General features: G+C 31.4%; 1 protein-coding gene across 1 annotated transcript in view; it reads right to left on the bottom strand.

The window, feature by feature from the left end:
* The window catches only part of LOC140435099 (tachykinin-like peptides receptor 86C), a 951,389-nt gene that overhangs the window by 528,023 nt on the left and 401,933 nt on the right, over positions 1–21,433 (bottom strand). The window lies entirely within an intron of this gene.

The raw sequence follows: 21,433 nt of genomic DNA, 5'->3' as shown, positions 1-21,433 counted from the left end.
ATGCATTTGATGCATATAAAAAACGCAGTAATACTTGTATTAAAGGTATTTAATTTATTTTATGCCAAAGTCACAAAAAATATTTATTGAAATTGTATTATCTACATCATTATATTCATTTATTCTTTGATTCATCATCATTACCATTTCTTAATATACTATTATTACAGTTAACCCTTTCCAGTCAGATGATCCCATTTGGGATCATAGTAATGTTTCCTGCTTTAGCGGCAAATAAGAGATACAAAAATTCAGTAGGTATTAGCAGTAAAAACATATCCAGGCGCAGATGTACCAACAGATCACAATATTTTAGTAGGAAAAATAAGACTGAGATTAAAAAGAGTTGCAAGGACGAATAAGCAAACAGTTACTATTGATAGAGAAAAGATGTTAAATGATTCTGTAAAACAAGAAATAACTAGTATATTAGAACAAAAAATGAAGTAAACATCAAGTAAAGGGGAAAGTATTAAGGAAAACTGGACGAGAATTAAAGACATCTTAAAGACTGTTTAAGAAACAAAATTGAGTGCGCTAAAAGCAAGAAAAAACAAGGGTGGATGACAGAAGAAATACTGAGACTTATGGATCAAAGAAGAGAAGTCAGAAATAAAGATAAAAACAAATACAAGAGGATCCACGCAATAATCAGGGAGAAGATAAGACACGCGAAAACATAATTTCATAGTAAAGAATGTAATGAAATTAAACAATATGAAAAGAAATACGATACATTTCATCTGCACAAGAAATTAAAAGAGGTCGCTGGAAATAAACGGAAACAAGTATCCCAAAGTTTAGAAGACAGAAACGGACACAGAATATTAGACATCAATGAACAGTTAAAAGAATGGGAAAACTACATTTCTGAATTATTTGAAGATGAGAGAGTAGAACACTGTACACCGATTGCTATATCAGGTCCATCTATAACAAAAAGTGGGGTTACACGTTCAATACAAATGGCAAAAAATGGAAAAGCACTTGGCCCCGATGAAGTAAGTGCTGAAATACTAAAGTTTTTGGGAGAAAATGGAATTAAAGCTCTGTGTAATCTCTTTAAGAGAATTTATGACACTGGGATATTACCAACTGTTTGGTTAAAGTCGACATTTGTCACAATAACTAAGAAATTATTATCCAAAGACATGCGGTGATTATCGGACAATAAGTCTGATGAGTCACGTTTTGAAGATCTTCCTGCGAGTAATACACAGCAGAATTTACATGCTGTTAGAGGACAGAATTAGCAATACTCAATTTGGGTTTAGGACTGGCTTGGGTACAAGAGAAGCCTTGTTATAGTATACAGGTGCTAGTACAGAGATGCAGAGATATAAATAAAAATGTGTACATTTGTGCAATCGATTTTGAAAAGGCTTCTGACAAAATCCGACAGAACAAAATGCTAAAAATATTGGAAACATCTGGATTCGACGATAAAGATCTACGAATAATTACAAATCTATACTGGCATCAAGTGGCAAGAATAAAGGTTGAACAAGAACTATCGAATGAAATAAATATAAAAAGGGGAGTGAGACAAGGCTGTATCTTGTCGCCTTTACTTTTTAACTTATATTCGGAGGAGATATTTAAAAAAACCTTAATGGAGACAACGGAAGGTATTATTGTGAATGGAGTAACCGTCAATAATATTAGATATGCCGACGATACCTTAGTGCTTGCTAATTGCGGAGAAGACCTTCAAAATCTAAATAACAAAATAAAACAGACTTGTGATCAGTATGGAATAAAATTCAACGTTAAGAAAACTAAATATATGATAGTTAGCAAACAAAATTATATACAGGATGACGGTATAAAAGTCGGAGATGCCACACTGGATAGAGTAGATAAGCATTGATCTTAGAGTTCGAATGACATCTTGATACATCTTTCCTGTCCTGCTGTATGGAGTGGAAGCGTGGACTCTAACTGAGGCTATCCTTAGACGATTGACAGCCTTTGGGATGTGGGTATACAGACGACTACTGAAAATAAGCTGGGTCGACAGAGTTAGAAATGAGGAGGTCCCTAGACGGCTGAACCAAACAACACAACTGGTCAATATAATAAAGAAACGCAAGCTGGAATACTTCGGTCACATTATGAGACACCTTGAAAAATATGATCTTTTACATCTGATCATTCAGGGAAAGATCCAAGGTAATCGTGGTTCTGGTAGAAGAAAAACATCATGGCTGAAAAATCTAAGGCAATAGTATGGAAAATCAACTACATCGTTATTTAGAGCTGCTGTCAATACAAGTCACGATAGCGAATATGGTAGCCAACATGATATCCAACGATCGATAACGGTCATGGAACTAGAAGAAGAAGAAGAAGGCAAAGAAAACTAATTATGTCGATTTGGCGAACGGTATTACGTTGCCTCACCTTCCTACTAGATGATGCTGCATTAATTTATTTGACAATTCTATAAGTAAGCGTTAGTCACATTTCAATGTAAAACTTCATAGTGAAATAACGATCATCAATTCACTGTAAATTTCAAATCATTCTATATATATACCCGGTATTTAGGCGGCACACACCCTTCCGGTAGGGATCTATGGAGGAGTATCACCGAGCCGCAAGCCCTTATCTCTTGCCGTACTGCTCCACCATAGGCCGATCAGATACCAGCATATTCTAGACTAAACCGCAGATTCATTTAGAATTTTAAACTGCTGCGTTAGCCTTTTTGTTTTTCTGAACACCGAGCTGGGGATTGAACTGACATCTCTCGCATTGAAGTGAAGGAGAAGCCAGCCGCCCAGCCCGCTTGGCTATCCGATTCTTCAAATCATTCTAAGGTGAGTAAATGAACCAGTAATAGCACAAAAAAATTTATTTTGTTTCTTACATTGTTTTTATTTGACAATTTGCATTTTTGCTTATGTAAACATTATAAATATCAATGAATCCAAATGGAATCATTGGGCCATTGTGGATGTCTCCAAATAGCATCATTGGACTTGGACTTGGACAGACAACAATTTAATTGATGGAAACAGCAATTACAGTGGTGATTTTTCGGTTGATGAAAATATTTGTACGCCTTTCCAATATTTTAAAATGTTTAGCTCCAAATATGTATAGTTGCTCCGAAGGCTTAATGGCTTCAAGATATTAGATTTTTCCATTAGATATGCAAGAATGACTTCTTCATTAATCTTCTTCTTTAGGTACCGTCTCCTCTGAGGAGGTTGGTAATCATCACAGCTATATTTATTTATAGTATGTACATTTTTATTATTGCTCCACTTTTAAAATAAATCGTAGACCAATTTATACCTCTTTCTTGACTTTACCGGCAATAATTTATAAATAGTGGCTTTGTTATTGTTGATAAGTTGATGTTATTGTCAAAGCCGTTACCCAGCTACCCAAAATCGTCCCGAAAGTGAAAGAATTAGTCCCGAAAGTAGCTACTTTCGGTACGAGTTGTGTAAAATGGTACTTTCAATTTTATAAATCATTGACCATTTGGAAACTCTGTTCTTATAGTTTCTGCTGCTGTATTTAAAGCATGTGCTTACAAGCAACAGTTAACGTGTTTCAAATTTGGAAAAAATATTTTTAAATGCTGTCCAGCTTTGATTATATATGGCGCAGCACCACTTAACAATAACAAAACTTTTTCAGTTGGTACCGGTTGAGGTAAAAAAAAAGTTACTCAGACATTCATTTAAAAATCTACAAATAGTTACATTGTTCGTTTTTTGTTGTAACTTCTTAACTGAAACTATATATTCGGTGCTACACTCACTCCCGTTTAAACTTCCTATAACCAAATTTGCAATATACCGTCCTTTCACATCAGTCGTCTCGACAACAGATATCCATATTGGATCATTCCCAATTACAGTTTTAATCGCTTCAACAGTAAATTGCATACTAAAATCTACATATGTTTTTCATAGAGTCGTTGCAGCAGGAACATGTACAACATCATTATTGCAGTAATTTTTAAAAATTGTTGGAATAATGGATTATCCAATTTTGCAATTGGAATATTGCAACCAATTAGCAAACTGCAGAGATCCTTATTAAAATTTTGTTGTTAAGAAACTTTCCAAGGCAGATGAAAATCTCCTGCTTATATTTGAACGAAGGATCCTGAGAAGAATATTCGGTGGCATCTGTGAAAATGGAGTTTGGAGAAGGAGGTACAACTACGAGATATATCACAGATATAAACATATATTTGGTGGTAAAGAAGTAGTATCCTTTATAAAAATAGGAAGACTAAGATGGGCAGAACATCTGGCAAGATCACAGCAGAACAACCCTCCTAGAAGAATCCTTATGGCGCAACCTGTGGGAAGTAGAAGTAGGGGTAGGCCAAAACTCAGATGGAGGGATGGTGTAGATGAGGGTGGTAGACAAATAGCCTGAGAAGAATATTCGGTGGCATCTGTGAAAATGGTGTTTGGCGAAGGAGGTACAACTACTAGATATATCACAGATATAAACATATATTCGGTGGTAAACAAGTAGTATCCTTTATAAAAATAGGAATACTAAGATGGGCAGGACATCTGGCAAGATCACAGCAGAACAACCCTCCTAGAAGAATCCTTATGTCGCAACCTGTGGGAAGTAGAAGTAGGAGTAGGCCAAAACTCAGATGGAGGGATGGTGTAGATGAGGATAGTAGACAAATAGGCGCAGCAAACTGGCAACAGTTGGCAATGGATAGAACTGACTGGCGTAATAGACTTGGGAAAGTCGAGGCTCTTTTATAGGGCTGTAGCACCAATGATGATGATGATGTTAAGAAACTTTCTTTTTATTTGTAGTTATGAGCACCTGAACCAAATACTGAGGCTTTTGTGCACGAGATTTATGCGTTGCAGTGCCCAAGTGTTGATCAACTTGAAACTTTTTTTCACAATCTGAAAATTGGAAATTGGAAAAAGTTAACCAATAAACTTGCAGTACTTACCTACTTTAAAATCAATATAATATCCTAAAATAATTGGTTTTTAACTCTAATAAAATTTTATATACAAGATATTAAGACAGGAGTCGATTTTCTTAGTCAATTTTAAAGGACAAAAAACAATAATCAAGCACACTATATGTTACAATTTTATAAAATTTGTTTCCCGAAGTATCTCCTATATAAACTATTTTTTGAAGAAAACTTGAAAACTTTGAAACTTATCTCCTATATAAACTGTTTCCCGAAGTATCTCCTATATAAACTATTTTTTGAGTTTTGATCGTAAAATTTCATTTCAAATATATCTGGGATTTTAGTAAAATGTCACATTGTTATTTTAAAAAAATAACGTATTAATTTATAACGAAAAACTCAGTGTCAAAACCATGTTTTTACACCTTTGCTAAAAATAATTTTAAGATCAATGCATTAAAATAAATAGGTTTTTCGTAATGAATGACAGTCCTATTCTAAAACTTACATTTTAACATAAAATTATATGTAGCTTATACCTTTAGAAAAATATTTAAATATTAAAACAATAATTAAATTAAACGTAATACCTACCAGTTTGTTACAAACCGTGCAAAATATTTCATTTTTCTTTGAACATTTTATTTTTGTTTCTTTTTTAATTATTGCTTTAATTATCTGAACTTAGGCGAATTAAATTTATTTACTGTTAGATTATTTTCTTTACGCATCAATTAAAATTTAACTGTACATCTTGAGTTATTTAGTAAAAAATCCTTAGTTTATACCGTGTTTTGAATTAAAGAGTAATATCTATTTATTTTTTTTACACTGTTAATACATCACCATGTGAATTACTGTTTATGCAAATAATAATCATCTACAAATTTTGCTTAAATTGTTTACATAATCGTTTGTACCAATTTAGTAAGGATCTAATCTAAGCTTAACATGAGTAGTTTAAAGTGTGTTCATATAAACTCTAGATCGCTAGTTGCGCATTTTATTGATGTAAAAGAACTTATTTTGAAAAATGATTTAGATATTTTGGGTATAAGTGAAACATGGTTAAAGGAATCAATATCCAGTAAGAACATTAATATACCTGGCTATAACTTTGAGCGAGTCGACAGGAATAAAAATGACACAGGTGGGGGTGTAGGTATTTACATAAAATGTAATATAAATTATGTGCTGATTGAGTCATCAAATGAAATTGAACAGATATGGTTAAAAATCGCTCTTCGTTATGAAACACTAGCTTTTGGTGTTTTATATAATCCTTATGGAGCATTTTATAAAACTTTTTTTGGAGTTTTGGAAACAACTTTATCATCAGTACTGCCAAGTGTAGATCATTTACTCTGTTTGGGCGATTTTAATGTTGATCTGTTAAATTCCAATAATTATTCCACACAGTTCATTACAGATGTATTAGATGGTCTTGGACTAAAGCAGATGGTAAATCAAGCAACTAGAATCACCCAGTTCACATCGACTCTGCTTGATTATGTAATCACATCTACTGAGGATAAAATCTTGTCTATTGAAGTAAAACATATCCCAGAAATAAGCGATCATGAATTGGTTGTTTTAAAATTTGGCTGTGATGTCAAATCTAATACAAATAAATTTATTACTACTCGGAATTTCATAAATTTAAATTACAGTCAATTTAAATCTGATCTGGAATCTATACTATGGAGAATAATATATGAATTGCCAGATATAGACAGTAAAGTCGATTTTCTTTCTATTAATATCATTACTTTACTTGACATACATGTTCCCTATCAGATTTTTAGAATCTTAAAGAAATATGCTCCATGGTTAACTAATACCATCAGGAAATTAATGTTAGATAGGGATAAAGCACTTACTGCTTACAAGTTAACTAAAAATATAAATCAATGGAATGACTACAAAGTATTGCGTAACTTAGTAACAGCCATGACTATAAGGGATAAAAAATCATATTTTAAAAACATACATGATCAATCTTCTAAAGATATGTGGAATAATTTAAAATATTTGGTAAATAATTGCAAAACCAAAAATAACTTTGAAATTAAAAACGTGTATAATGCAAATGAGATAAATAAACACTTTATTGAAGTCATACCAAACATGAAAGTAGACATTGATACACAAATATTCTATGAAAATAACTTTAAGTATTCCCTCAGTTCTTCTCTTACCTTTAAAACAGTATCTGAAATTAATATTTTACATATTATTAATAATATTAAAAGTAAAGCTATTGGTGATGATGGTATTAACATCATTAACAAATTCAATTTTTCCCACCAAATGGAAACGGGCACATGTTATTCCGCTACCGAAGACTAAAAATACAGAAAGCATGAATGAATTAAGACCAGTAAGTGTACTGCCTACATTATCTAAAATTTTGGAAAAGGTGATTGATGTTCAGTTACAAACGCATTTAAAAAATAACAACATAATCCCTATGATGCAGTCCGGTTTTAGGTCCAGATATAGCTGTCTTTCTGCTTTATTAAATATTACAGATGATATTTTTAGAGCCTATGACCAAAACAAAATATCAATTCTAATTCTTCTAGACTACTCAAAAGCTTTTGATACAATTAACCATAATTTGTTATTCTCTATTTTAAAATATATTGGTCTAGAAGCGAGAGCAGTTGATCTAATGAAATCCTATCTTTCTAATAGATGTCAAGCAGTAAAACTTAATCAAAATATTTCTTCATTTCTAGATCTTAATACTGGTGTGCCTCAAGGATCTATATTAGGTACAATTTTATTCTCTATATACACATCTAATTTTCCCTCTGTGTTTTTGTCCTGTTCACATTATTATGCAGACGATACCCAACTCTATGTCATTTTATCCAAATAAGTGTGATCAAGCGGTAAATGCAATAAATCATGACCTTCTTCAGCTGCAGATTTTTTCTCAAAATCATTGTTTAAAATTGAATAGGTACATCAAAAACTCAGGGTATCATTTTTGGGAGGAATCTCCATAGGAAAATATTTTTAGAGAATTATGCCAATCGAATTATCTTAGGAAATGACAATTTAATTTTTAGCAAAAAGATTAAAAGCCTTGGGGTTTGGTTCGACGAAGATTTAAGGTTTACACATCATGTAAGTATTTGTTTACAACGAGCTTACGCCGTTTTAAAATTACTGTATCAAAGCCGCAATTTATTAAGTAGGGCCACAAAGTCATTATTATGTAATGCTCTGGTATTATCAAAATTAAATTATTGTGACGTGCTTTACAATGCGTGTCTCACTGAATTCGATTCATGGAGAATACAGAAATTGCAAAATTCTTGTTTGCGTTTGATTTTTGGCATCAGGAAACTCCATGCTTTATGTTTTTACCATAAAATCATTCACGGAGAGTTCCACCATACCTGTACAATCGAATAACTTATAGGACGGACGTTCATAATCTTAATCTTAGACACAAGAATACCCTCACTTTACCTAAACATACAACATCCTTTTTTAAACGTTCATTTTCATATTCAATTGCTTGCAATATTAACAGTTTGTCCTACAATATTAAAAATCTGTCTAGAGTCAAGTTCAAGAGATTAATTTATGAGCAGTTGTTAGCTGAACAGTAATTTAAAAATTTAAGAATTAAAAAAAAATAATAAATAGTTTATAATTTATAAATTTAATATGTACTTAATATTTTTATGTTTTATTGTAAATACAATTTCGTTATTTAGATATAGTCTATCTATCCTATTTTCGGGGGGTTAGGTGGAAGAGCAGTTGTGTGCCGGTGTTGCACTGTGGTGCACAAACTGAATCTCGCCCTACTGATATTATATTTCGCTGTAAAGAAAATTTAATCTGTTGTTAATAAAGACATTTATTATTATTATTATTATTAATATATGGTTGTCATCAATGATTTTGAACTCTGTTTTTATAATAATCCAATTTTTCAGAAGTTTTGGCATTTTCAAATACTTTTGGTTAACATTTAAACACAATTTTATTACCCGAAAAAATACACCAAACTGAACTAACTGTAGCTACAGACAGAACGACAATTGCATTTTATCTCTTGTTAATAAAAATTCTGGTAATTTGTTATTTGTTAAGCTAACGAGAAAAACCATATTGATTTATAATTAATGAGTTTATTTAATGCCGGTAACCGGCTTATCGCGTTTTACTGTTCATATTGTCATATTATGCTAATACCAATAAGGGGTAGTTCCGAGGGATGTTTTTTCTTACCTTAATAAATTACTTTCGTTCTCAGATATTTCTCTATATTGTGGTATACCTGAAAATATGCATTTTTAATAAATGCATATGCATTTATACAATTTATCTGAAATATGCAAATATACACTTAATATGCATTTTGAATATTTTCCGAGCTCTAATAATGAAAAAGTGTTTCTTTCATTATGTAAGGCGATAGTAATTTTTAATTGAATTAAATAAGTTTTGCTCTTATTTCAATGCAAAGTGAATATAATTAGTTCAGGAAAATAAGCAAAAAAGTACCCTTCTTGTAATAAAGACCCCTGCAGGCAAACGACAGTTGTATTTAGTAGTATGGAACTGGGTAACAGGAACATGTTGACATTTTGTTGAAAAAATGAATAGCTCAAAAAAAATCCCCATCAATTTCTGACCATACCTGTATAATTAAAAGCGAGCCCAGCCGCATCCAGAGTTTGTTGTTCACCGATGATCATCAACATATTATTAGTTGATTTACTTCCATAAGTTTTTTTAATAAAATTGATATTTTAATCGTTTTTTTCATTTTGCTACCCTATATAATTGTACAAAATATTTTCTAAATAATATTACTTTATAATGGGTATTTGTATTTCTATGTTACTTAACACATTAAGTGCCAAACTATATTTTGCGATTGGGTCCGTGGCGCCGTAAAAATTTTATAGCTGAATCGTATTTAGATCATATTTCTAGGAACATGTTTATAGAAAAAAAAATAATAATCATTAAGATTAAGCCAATTAAAAGTGTGAATAAAATATATACAGGCGGCGCCTGATTAAAATATATAAGACTACGCCCGTGTATAATAGGTATTATGCATACCACAGCTGGACGGTCAAACTTGCACAGACTTGCACTTTTTATGGTCATTTATATTTTACAGGGCACAGCATATTGTTGTATTATAGTTTGGGTTCTACGTTTGTTCTGAACTGTGTTCTTGAGTGAGAAATAGCAGTATTTGTTGTAAAAAGATGTCTTACAAACGTGAGAAAGCAGAAAGGCAAAGACTGGAACTACTGATGGAGGAATGTTTACAAGAGATAAACAATATGGACATAAGTGATGAAGAATTAGTTGATTCTGAATCAGATACGAGCAGTATAGAGCCATTTCCTGCCGATTCTGATGATGATCCCGATTATACCGAAAATGAAAACATTGAAAATTCCGATTCCCAATCAGAGGAAGAAGTTCTTCAAGTGAAAAGACGAAAAGTTGCATCAACTACAAATCATGCATGTTCCTCGAATTCAGTTGTCAATGTTTCTGAAAATGTACCGCAAGTATCATTAAAAATTTTAAAAATTTAGTTTTCAATAAACCTGTAGGAGTTCCTGATGAAATAACCATTCAAATGCAAGGTAAAACTGAATTAGACTCATTTCAACAATTCGTAACTGATGAGATATTTGAACTAATGGTTTTGCAGACAAATATTTATGCTGATCAAAAAATTGTAGAAAAAATTACGAACGAAATCATTGGTCCACACTCAAGAATAAATGAATGGACTCCAACAGATACAGCAGAAATAAAAAAAAAATTAGGATTCATCCTCTGGATGGGACTCGATCGAAAACCAACCCTAAAAGATTATTGAAAACGATCTTTGCTCTACAAAAATAAAATTTCAAGTGTTATAAGCCGAAATCGCTTTAAGCTACTACTACAAATGTGGCATTTCTCCAATAATAAGGAGTGTCCTTCAGGAAGTAGGCTGTATAAAGTTCAACCCCTACTTGATATTCTAAATAAAAATTTCAAAATGTGGATGGAACCCGGTGAAAACATATGTATTGACGAAAGCATGATCTCTTTTCGAGGACGAATATAATTTCGTCAATATATAAAAGGGAAGAAACACAAATTTGGGTTTAAAGTTTTCAAGTTATGTCTAAAGGGTGGCTATACATACCATATGAAGATTTATTGTGGACTAGATAAAAGTATAGGTATACCCGTAGCCAATACAATAGTTCTTGAACTTATGGATGGACTTCTGGGAGATGGCAGTACACTGTTCGCTGATAATTGGTATAATAGCGTCGGATTAGCTAAAGAACTAATTGCAAATAGTACACATTTGGTTGGCACATTACGAAGTAACCGCAAGGAAAATCCAGTGGCAGTTGTCCAAAAAAAACTTAAAAGGGGTGAAATTTATGGAGAAGAGAAGGATAGTATAGTTGTAGCTAAGTGGAAGGACAAAAGAGACATTTTATTTATAAGTACTAAACACGGAGATGAAATAACGGAGGTTAGTGCAAGAGAAGGAGGTGTCCGAAATAAACCTACTGCTATTTGTTCTTACAATTCTGCCAAATCATTTATTGACGTGTCGGATCAGATTTCATCCTACTCTACTGCTTTACTAAAAACAATTAAATGGTTCAGAAAAATTGCAGTTGAGGCCTTAACAGGTACTGCTGTAGTTAATGCCTGGATTTTACATAATTCAGTACGTGATAGTCGTATGTCAATTACAACATTTAGAGAAAATTTGTGTTTGCAGTTACTAGGTGTCGACAATATTTCTGCAACTATAGACAATAATAGACTAAAAAAACATGAACTTAAGGCGACACAAAAACGGAAGCGGTGTAAAATATGTTACACTCGTTTAACAGGACAACATAACAGAACATATGCAGCTGCTCACAGTAAACAAGTGATATATATCTGTCCAGCATGTCCGGATAAACCACCTATTTGTATAGACTGCTTTTTCAATTCTCATGTGTGTAAACCAAAATAATTGATATATCTAATATTTTTTTATTTACGAGTTTTTATTTGATGTCAGTATCTACTGAAATGATTTTTATAATCTTTTTTTTGTTTTTAGAATGTGTAAATTTGTTTTATTTTGAACTACTTTTACCTAATTTGTAATTTGTACACAATAAACAAATTATCAGTACAAACATAGATACTTTACTTTAAAATTAATAATTTTTATTGTAATAAAAACGTCAGAACAAAACTGTAAAAAAAATTATTGACAAAATCAATTTGTCTGAAAATTTGATGTAATGTAGCGCCGCACCAATACATATCCTAAAGATACCTACGTTAACTGTGCAGAAATCGCATACACACGGCCTACAATACAGCTATGCCTCGTGAATAAAATCTATACATACAGCGCCCTGGACCAGACTACTGTGTATATATTTTATACACAAAACGCTTAACGTGTTAATATTATACAACCATCTACCTTTGCAACTTAAATCTCCAACTTATTTCCTTAAGTTTCGTAAATTGACAAAAGCCTATCTATCCGAAAGATCATATTATTCGGTGGAAAAGTTTCTTAACCAATAACTAGGAAATTACAGTACGTCCAGGTACAAGTAACTAAAATATTTTTATATATATTTATCACATGCAGCATCTTAAACTTATTCTTAAACTAGTTCGTAAGGTTTTATTATGCAATTTGCAATTTAGTTAAATTTTGCAATGGATTGTATATTTTATTATTTTATGTTTTTTGATATTGACCATTTATGTAATTTTAGTAAATTTTAATTGTTTTTGTTATTTTTTTTTACTTTTTGTAAGCTTTGTCCATAAAATTGTATAATTTTCAGTGACAATAAAGCATATTTCTATTCTATTCTATTCTATATTATTACAATCATTATCTACTTCTATAAATATAGGTGAACCTGACGTTTAACATATCCAACGGCAATAAAAACTCAATATTGATCACGACCAAATACTAAACCATAAGGTTTAACTTTTTCTCGAAGATGCTATCTGAAAAAGTAATTTACCTGTTTATAAGACACTGATAAACCTAGTTTTTAACGGATCAGACACGTCGACTTGTTTCAATCTAATAAATCCCTTTTGTTTCATTTGAAAAAATAGTGACAAAAAATCTTTGTTCTTTATCGTTTTGAAATATAGAACCGTAGATATAACTATGAAATAACTACACTCAATAAAAACACCCATTAAAAGTGTCTACTATTTTAAGTAGTATGGAAAATGTTTTAAAAGGAACCGAACGCAACAAATTCAGTCATTCTTCAGTCTTCAGTCATTTAGTCAGACTTCCTTGTCTCATTTTCGTTAGTATGAAGATGTTTTAGCTTATAAATCAAATTTTTGTTCGTAAATTTTGCATATGTTGCCTTTTTTAAGTAAGTAAAAGTATATATGTATATATATATATATATATATATATATATATATATATATATATATATATATATATATATATATATATATACAAGAAATACTGGATATTTGTGACTGTCAATATAAACTAACAACAAAGTTTATTAGGGTTGCAGTCAGAAAATTGGCCGGGATGTTAATGAAACACTCTTATGACTTTTTGTCTAGCTTTCGGAATGGTTTTATTCCTTTTTCAAGATACTGTAATAAGAAAAAAAATGTAAATATTTATAAAATATCACAAATCTTTAGTGCAACTTACTAGTCGTTGAGATTATTTGTAAAAGCATAGACACTCAACATTAATAACACACATATAAAATATAAAATAGTGGACAAAATACATTCTAAAATTCTTTAAAATTTAGGTACAGATAGTAAAAATTTAGTTTGTCATCTTTTACTGGTGTGTTTTAACTCTGACACATAGAGAACAAAAAGAAAAAATCCTATAATTAAAAAGTAATTAGGTGTACTTAATATTATATTTCTTTTTAAGAAATACTAGAGGCCCATCTTAGGTGATTTTAATTTTTAAACCTGTCTTAATGGTATGCAACATGTTATGCATATAAGTGTAATTTGTGTGGGTACAGGTAGATATTAATTTTATTTTGGATGTTTTTCCAGTAAGTAACAATAAATGTTGCTCAGTTTATCTATGTGTGACTTTTTATAGATGCAAGATGTACTAGATTTCATGGAACACATTTCCAAGAAAACACGTTTTAAATGGTTCTTTTCCTTTGCCAAAATACAGGAATCCTCGAAATTAAATTCATGTTTCAACGTTATTGCATGTTCTGTCAATGCACATGCATTTATTTTTTTGGTTTTTATATCGCTACGATGTGAGATTTTTCACGTTAAGAACGCCTATGAATATCTGTTCTAATGAGCCTTATTAAGGCGAAATACGTATAAACAGATACATAGATGCTTTGTACGTGAAATCAAATCTTGACTGTCTTTTTAATTTTATTCGGATCTACTCTGTATGAGTAGAAGAAACCAATTCGCTAATGATTTCTGCTTAGTTGAGGAGACATGTCGTGGAATGTAAATTTTAGATTCCCCATGTCTCTATTAACATCTTTATCAACGTCTGCTTTGCTTGCAATTTTTAGAAGGCTCAGATTAAGGCAGAAATCTGAATTGTGTTTCTAAACTATTTTACGGATTTATTATCAGATGTCGCTATTGCGTCCGTTTCGAAGCCATTTTAGTGTTGCTTCTTAAAGACAGGAAAGATTTATTTTTCACGTTAAGAACGCCTATAAATAGCTGTTCTGATGAGCCTTATTAAGGCGAAATACGTATAAACAGATACATAGACGCTTTGTACGTGAAATCAAATCTTGACTGTCTTTTTAATTTTAATTTTGAATACCGTTTAATATCGTTTCGCTTCGCCGATAAGCTCGTCCAATTCGTAGGCGAACTAGAACACGATTGAGGAATTGACAATGTTTCTGTAAAAATTTATATTACTTTTAAAGTGCCTAGGATTCGTTAATATCGAAAATAGAGAAGAACGAAAAATAGTAGATAAATTGGCAGCTATACATTCAGTAAACAGGCTTGTAAATCCAATATGTGTTACTAACCGCAACATTATATTCGACAACTGGTTTACCCGCATAATGGTAATGGAACATTTGCTTAGTGAACATCGGTTAACATCTGTTACTACTATTCGTAAAAACAAGAGGGAAATACCGACAATCCTAAAATTATTATTCCAAAAACACAACTGAAAACCACACAATTTTCGGATTAAAAAAAAGACATTTCTTTGGTGTCCTTTGTCCCGAAGAAAAATAAACTATTGTAGGTAGCTTCTTCACTTCATCTTGGTACAGAGTTTGACCACAAATCAAATAAACCTGAGATTGTAGACTTTTATAATAACACAAAGGTCCCGTGAATATGGGTGACGAAATGTCCTTGTTATATAATGTGTCTCGTAATAGCAAGCTATTGCCTCTAACATTTTTTTACTGCTTAATAATGCAGTAATAAATAGTTATGTTATTTATCAACATAACACTGAAAAAGCTAACTGAAAAACTAAAACGTAGATTTTTTCTAAAGAACTTGGTTTGGCACTAATTAAACAATATATTGAAAAACGAAGTAATAATCAAAGAAATCATCAGACATAAGAGCGAAACTAAAATGGAATGACAGCGGATAGGACACTCAAGGACCTCCCAACACGAAGCAACGAACAACTTCCAGATTTGATGTGGAGTAAGTGCCCGTGGAAAGGACAAAAAGGGTAAAAAAAATTGGGGAAAGGGGAAATTTTTCTTTGTCTTGAACATTGTGTATATTTTGTTTTAAATGTGAAACAAATTGTTAATTATGCTATACAAATAAAAGTGCTTATTTACTTTGTATAAATTTTGTAATTTTTTTTATTCTGTATCTCCAACAAAAATTTTGGTTAATAAACTAAATTCTATTATCTTTTTTGAATCATTGAATTTTTTAACAGAAATTTTTTAAACGATATAAATTTGACAAAGAATATATAACAATATAACCATGATTTAAAATTTCAAGGTTGCAGGTAAAAATAAAATATTTTCTCAATTTTATAATAAATACATGGGGTGATAATTACCTCAACACACAGCTACTGTCAGAAAATGTCACCATACAGTCGACTGGTTAAACCATTTTAAAAAAAGATCATTGATTTAAATTTTTTCTTCTTATTTAAAAAGTTTCCACTGTATTTCGCTTAAGTAAAAAGTGATAAATAAAAAAAAATGTCTTTCTGTTAAGTTTATGTTCTTTCAAAATTTGACCATTACTTGGACTGGTTTCACCTACCATATCAGTTATTTTCACTTGTTGTAAGTTGCACTACTTTCCTTACTTTGCTAGTAAGATTGGACAAGAAGCAAACGTGATATTTATAATATCAATAACTCAAAACTAGCTAAATCCCTGACTTGTTAAGACCCGAGTAATGCAAAGATGTGGCTTTACGTCTGCATAATGGCGCTCGTAGGGACGGTGTGATTTATTGAAACAGATCAGCTTTTACCCTAGTGTCACAAAATTAACTCTGTTTTCCGAGAACAACCTACTCTCCGGAATTGGTATTGCCACTCGACATTTGTATGGTGTCGAAGTTTAGACTTTGACGGATACACTTCTCAAGAAACTGGAAGCCTTTGAAATCTGGGTGTATCGGAGAATCCTACGAATAAGTTGGGTGGATAGAGTTCGTAACGAAGTTGTTTTGTATCGGATGGGAAAAGTTACGGAAGTCGTCAAAATAGTTAAAAATCGCAAACTTGAATATTTTGGCCATGTTATGTGCCACCCAGAGAGATATAATATACTCCATTTTATAATACAAGGTAAGGCAAGGTAGACGGAAGAAGAGGGCCAGATCGAAGAAGAACGTCATGGCTTAGAAACCTGAGAGATTGGTTTAACAGATCCTCTGCATCTCTTTTCCGAGCTGCCGTCAACAAAATTACTATAGCCAATTTGATAGCCACCGCTCGATAATCGAGCTCGGCCCATAAAGAAGACTCGACATTTATCTTTACTTATGTATAAAAGTAATTTTGTACTTTTTACAAACAATTGTTTTTAGCTGTGTTAAATCCAAATTTCACATTGACAGTGATAAGTTATATATGGGAAAATGTCGACAATATGACTATTTTAAAGTAATTTCACAACTTACTCTAACTACAATTTTTGTTGTAATCGTTACTATCATTATATTATATCGATATTATCATTATGCCTTTTTATCTTTGTTGATATATTCGAACACATCACACGCTTTTCAATATTTTTCGTATCATCATGTATTATATACAAATATTAACTGAATGCAACTAAAAAGAATAGCTATAGATTTTTATTCAAATAACTCGAGGCTGTCTGTAAATACTATATATAAATCAATTTAGACAAAGGTATTTTCGCTTGAAAACCATTTGATAAATTGTTTCTCCTGCAGAAATAAAATGCATGACAATGCTTGGATTACCAGATGTACTGCTCAAAAATACTGTAAAGCTACTAATGGGTTTTTAATGCCAACATTTGCACAAACTCATTCGAAATGGGTTTACTAAGATAAACATTGTTTATGGCACTCTGGGTATATTTTTATATGTTCGAATCCAAAAATAATTTACAAAATATTCTGAAAGCAGCATAAAAACCACGAAGCATGTTGCTAAGATATTTTTAACTTAAAATTGAACAGTTTATAAGATCTATGACTCCAAGTAGATAATATAAATTACACAACTGTCGAAATTTCTGTTATCATACTCATTTGATCACTTCTTAATAACTTAAAAACTGAAAAATTAAATGTGGGGTCATATTAAATATTTAATTTAGCCCTTTTTTAAATTTAAGTAAATTTAATAATTTAATTTAAAATTAAGAATGTAATATTGTAATTAATTCTCTCTTTTTTTCGATTTTCCTTTTCTAAAGCCTTGTTGGTATTGTCCTCGTGGATTTTCGGTGTATTTATCTATTCTATTTCTCAATATGCTTGTTAGAATTTGGTTTATGGTATTCAGAAGCATGATGTCTCTATAGTTACTGGTATCCCTTAGTATCTCCCTTTTTATATGTCGTTATTATATGACCCTTTATCCACTCGATAGGCATACTTTCGGAGTTTTATATATTTTTTATTAATTTATAAGCCCGATGCATCAATTTTTGTGCTCCATTTTTTATTAGTTAATTGTTAGCTCCATCAGATCCTGCTGCTTTTCCTGATTTAACTTTTTCATTATTTTCTTCTTCATCTCTTTCATACCTTATCACTATTTTTTTCAATATCCCTGCATTGTTTTATTTTATACGCGTTAGAGAAATGCTTTCCCTAGTTTTATTTTCTGATTTTATGTCGTACTATTGGTTTATGGATTTTCCAGTTTTTTTTATTTACTTCTATTGCTTTTATTTGCTCTTTAATCCATTAATTCTTTGACTTTTTCTTTTCATATAGTTTTATTGATTCCTGTTTTTTCCTTTGTATTCAATTTGGTTTTTTATCTATTCCAATTTTTATCCATGTCCTCCTTGCTTGTTTGTTCTCTATGTTTTTGGGTGTGCATTCTTTATCAAACCGATCTTTTAATTAACTTTTTTGCCTTTGACCCATTGTTTCCTCTGCCTCCTATATGAAGCTTGTGCTAATGTTATCCCAGTCAGTTTCTGTATCTTCAATTTCGACCGTTTGTAGTTTCTTTGCGATGTCTTCTAGGCGTTTTTAACTTATCGAGATTTCAGAGTTTCTTATATCTTTGAGCTTGGGTTCTTATTATTTTCATTCTTAATTATATTCTTCTCACTAATATATTATTATTTTCTCCCCCCATATGATCTGACATGTTGTGTTAGCCCTTTATATATATATATATATATATATATATATATATATATATATATATATATATATATAATATTATAATACATAAGTGATCTATCTGGTTACCTTATTTTTGGTCTGAAAGTACTCATGGTATTTTGTTGCTTTTTATGTCGGAATTGTTTACTGGCAATGTGTGTGTTTGTCACCAAAGCCAAGTTGCATAGTCTTATTCCATTAACATTTATTTCTTCGCGAATTGTTTCTTGCCCTGCAACTTCCCTATTATTTTCCTCTTTTCCAATCTTGGCGTTGAAGTCTTTTATTATCGTCATAATGTCGTTTCTGGGTACGTTTTCACAATTCTCTTCTATCTGCTCGCAAAATATATTTTTTTTATAACTTGCATCTTCTGTTTGAGCATAAATGTTTATTAATAACAAATTGGGTTGTTTGTTTTTGATTTTAATATATGAAATTCTTTGAACAATTGTTTTGAAGTACATGACTCCCTTTCTTAGTTTTTTACTGATCATAGCCTTGCTTATTTTTTCCAAATTAATGTAATGTGAAGATTTTCTTTTTTATTTTTTCCTCCTTTTTTAAATTTAATTCCTGAAGCGCTGAGATATCTAGATCATATTTTCTCATCTGATGAGTAATTCCTTTATTTTCCCCACTACTAGTGTGGTTTTTATATACCAAGTTCTTAATTTTATTTTTACTATTTTTACTTTATCTTTATTTTGCTACTTAATTTTATTTGATAATCTTCTAATTTTAGTTTTCCCCATATCTTTTTCTCTGCTTCTGTTTTTCGAGTTATTTGTATTTATGTCCTTTTCTCTTACATGGTCCCTTTCTTCTACGTCTGTACTTTCTCTTAGTATCAGTATTGATCGTTCTAGCGTTGAGGTTTCTTAGTTCCATTTTCAAACTTCTTTAATTTTCAGTTTGGCATACTCTATTTAATTTTACTTTTTTGCATTTTCCTTCCGCTTTACTCATATTATAGTTTATACCAATTATGGTGCAACCTCCTTTACATAGGCGTTCTTCATTTCTGCCCACGATTGTCTTATATTTGCTTTTCTGTTCTATGTTGTACCGGCTTGTTTCCTTATCCTTATGTCATAGTTCCATCTTCTTGGTTTCTTGACACCTCTTGGATACCACATTGTAATTCTAGTGGACGATCTATTGTTAAATTTTTCGCTAAATTCCCCACTTACTGCCATTTTAAAGATTTAATTCTGTGGATTACATCAGTGACCTTGGTTTTTTGTGTAATTTGTTCTATTCTTTTTTGATCTCTCTTTGTTATACCTAGCATGAATTGCTTCATTGACCTTTGAGTGACTTTGAGTTTTGCTGTTATCCTCCTTTAGTGTCCTATTTTCGTAGCCATATGTTATGATTGATAGTATCCACTAGTTGAATGCTTTTTGCTTCAAGTGGAGTGAAATCGTCGATTTGAATTCTTTTATTGATTGCTGGGAGTAAGGAACCAGATTTATGTATTAATTGTCCCAGGTATACATACATGTCTACCATCTCACGTGCAGTGTTGTTGTTTATTACATCTTGGACATCCTCTAGCTCGTTGTACATGGTTTTTTCTTGTTCAGTTTATTCTTAAGTCAACTGCATTTAGGTGGCGTATAAGTTCTGTTAGTTCTATAGGATTATAAGCAATCCGAACGATGTCATCTGCAAATCTTGGGTGACTGAGGTATTCTCCATCAATGGATAGGCCTTTGTTCTGCCAGGTTATTTTGCTGATTATATTTTCTAGAGTTGCAGTAAAGAGCTTTGGTAGTATTGGCTCTCCGTGTCGCATGACCCAGTCAGCGAAAAAATCTAGAGTGTTTTCATATATTTTTACCTTAGCTTTTGCTTATCTGTATATATTTGCTAAAGTCTCTATGTACAGTTTGTTGCCTTGGTTGGTCAAAGCTTCTAATACTGCCTTGGAATATATAGAATCAAAAGTCTTCTTGAAATGTGTAAAGGTTAATGTTAGCGGTATTTCATATTATTTAGCTGTATATTGATGTAATTCAGGGTATTAAATCTACTTTTAAAACCAGCTTGCTGTCTTGGCTGGGCAGTATCTAATGCACATTTTAATCCGTTGTTGATGATCTTTATGAATATCGCGTATATAATTGATAATATACTTATGGGCCTGTAGTTTTAAATATCCTCTTTAGTAACTTTCTTATGAATGAGAATTATATTTGCTGTATTCCAGGGGTCTGGTATGCATATTGATCCTAGGCAGTTCATAAATATGCCTGCTAAAATTTTATAGTTTTTTGCCAACGTATTTCCCCTAACTCGGTTCTTACCGTTTCTTATTCATACTTTGGCATTAAACCAATTAAATACTTTAAATAATTATTATTGCTATTTTATGATTTATTAATGTAACAGCAGAGTTCCTCTATTTCTTAGGATAAGTAATCGTTAAGGCGTAAATTTGTATAGTTTGTATATTGTATCTCTTTGATAGTTGTAAAGTTAAGCTAGCTACCCTATTCAAAATACTAGTTATTTCTGCTACTCTTCTTCTCCGTTTCTTGTTGATTAGGAATCCAATACCGCCTGTTTTGCCCGTTGGTGTTTCTCTATAGTAGAATGTATTTCCTGACACT

The sequence above is a fragment of the Diabrotica undecimpunctata genome, chromosome 2, assembly GCF_040954645.1.
Source record: "Diabrotica undecimpunctata isolate CICGRU chromosome 2, icDiaUnde3, whole genome shotgun sequence".
NCBI classification, from domain to species: Eukaryota; Metazoa; Arthropoda; class Insecta; order Coleoptera; family Chrysomelidae; genus Diabrotica; species Diabrotica undecimpunctata.
Note: the sequence above shows the minus strand (reverse complement) of the source record. Positions and strands in the feature narration are given on the sequence as shown.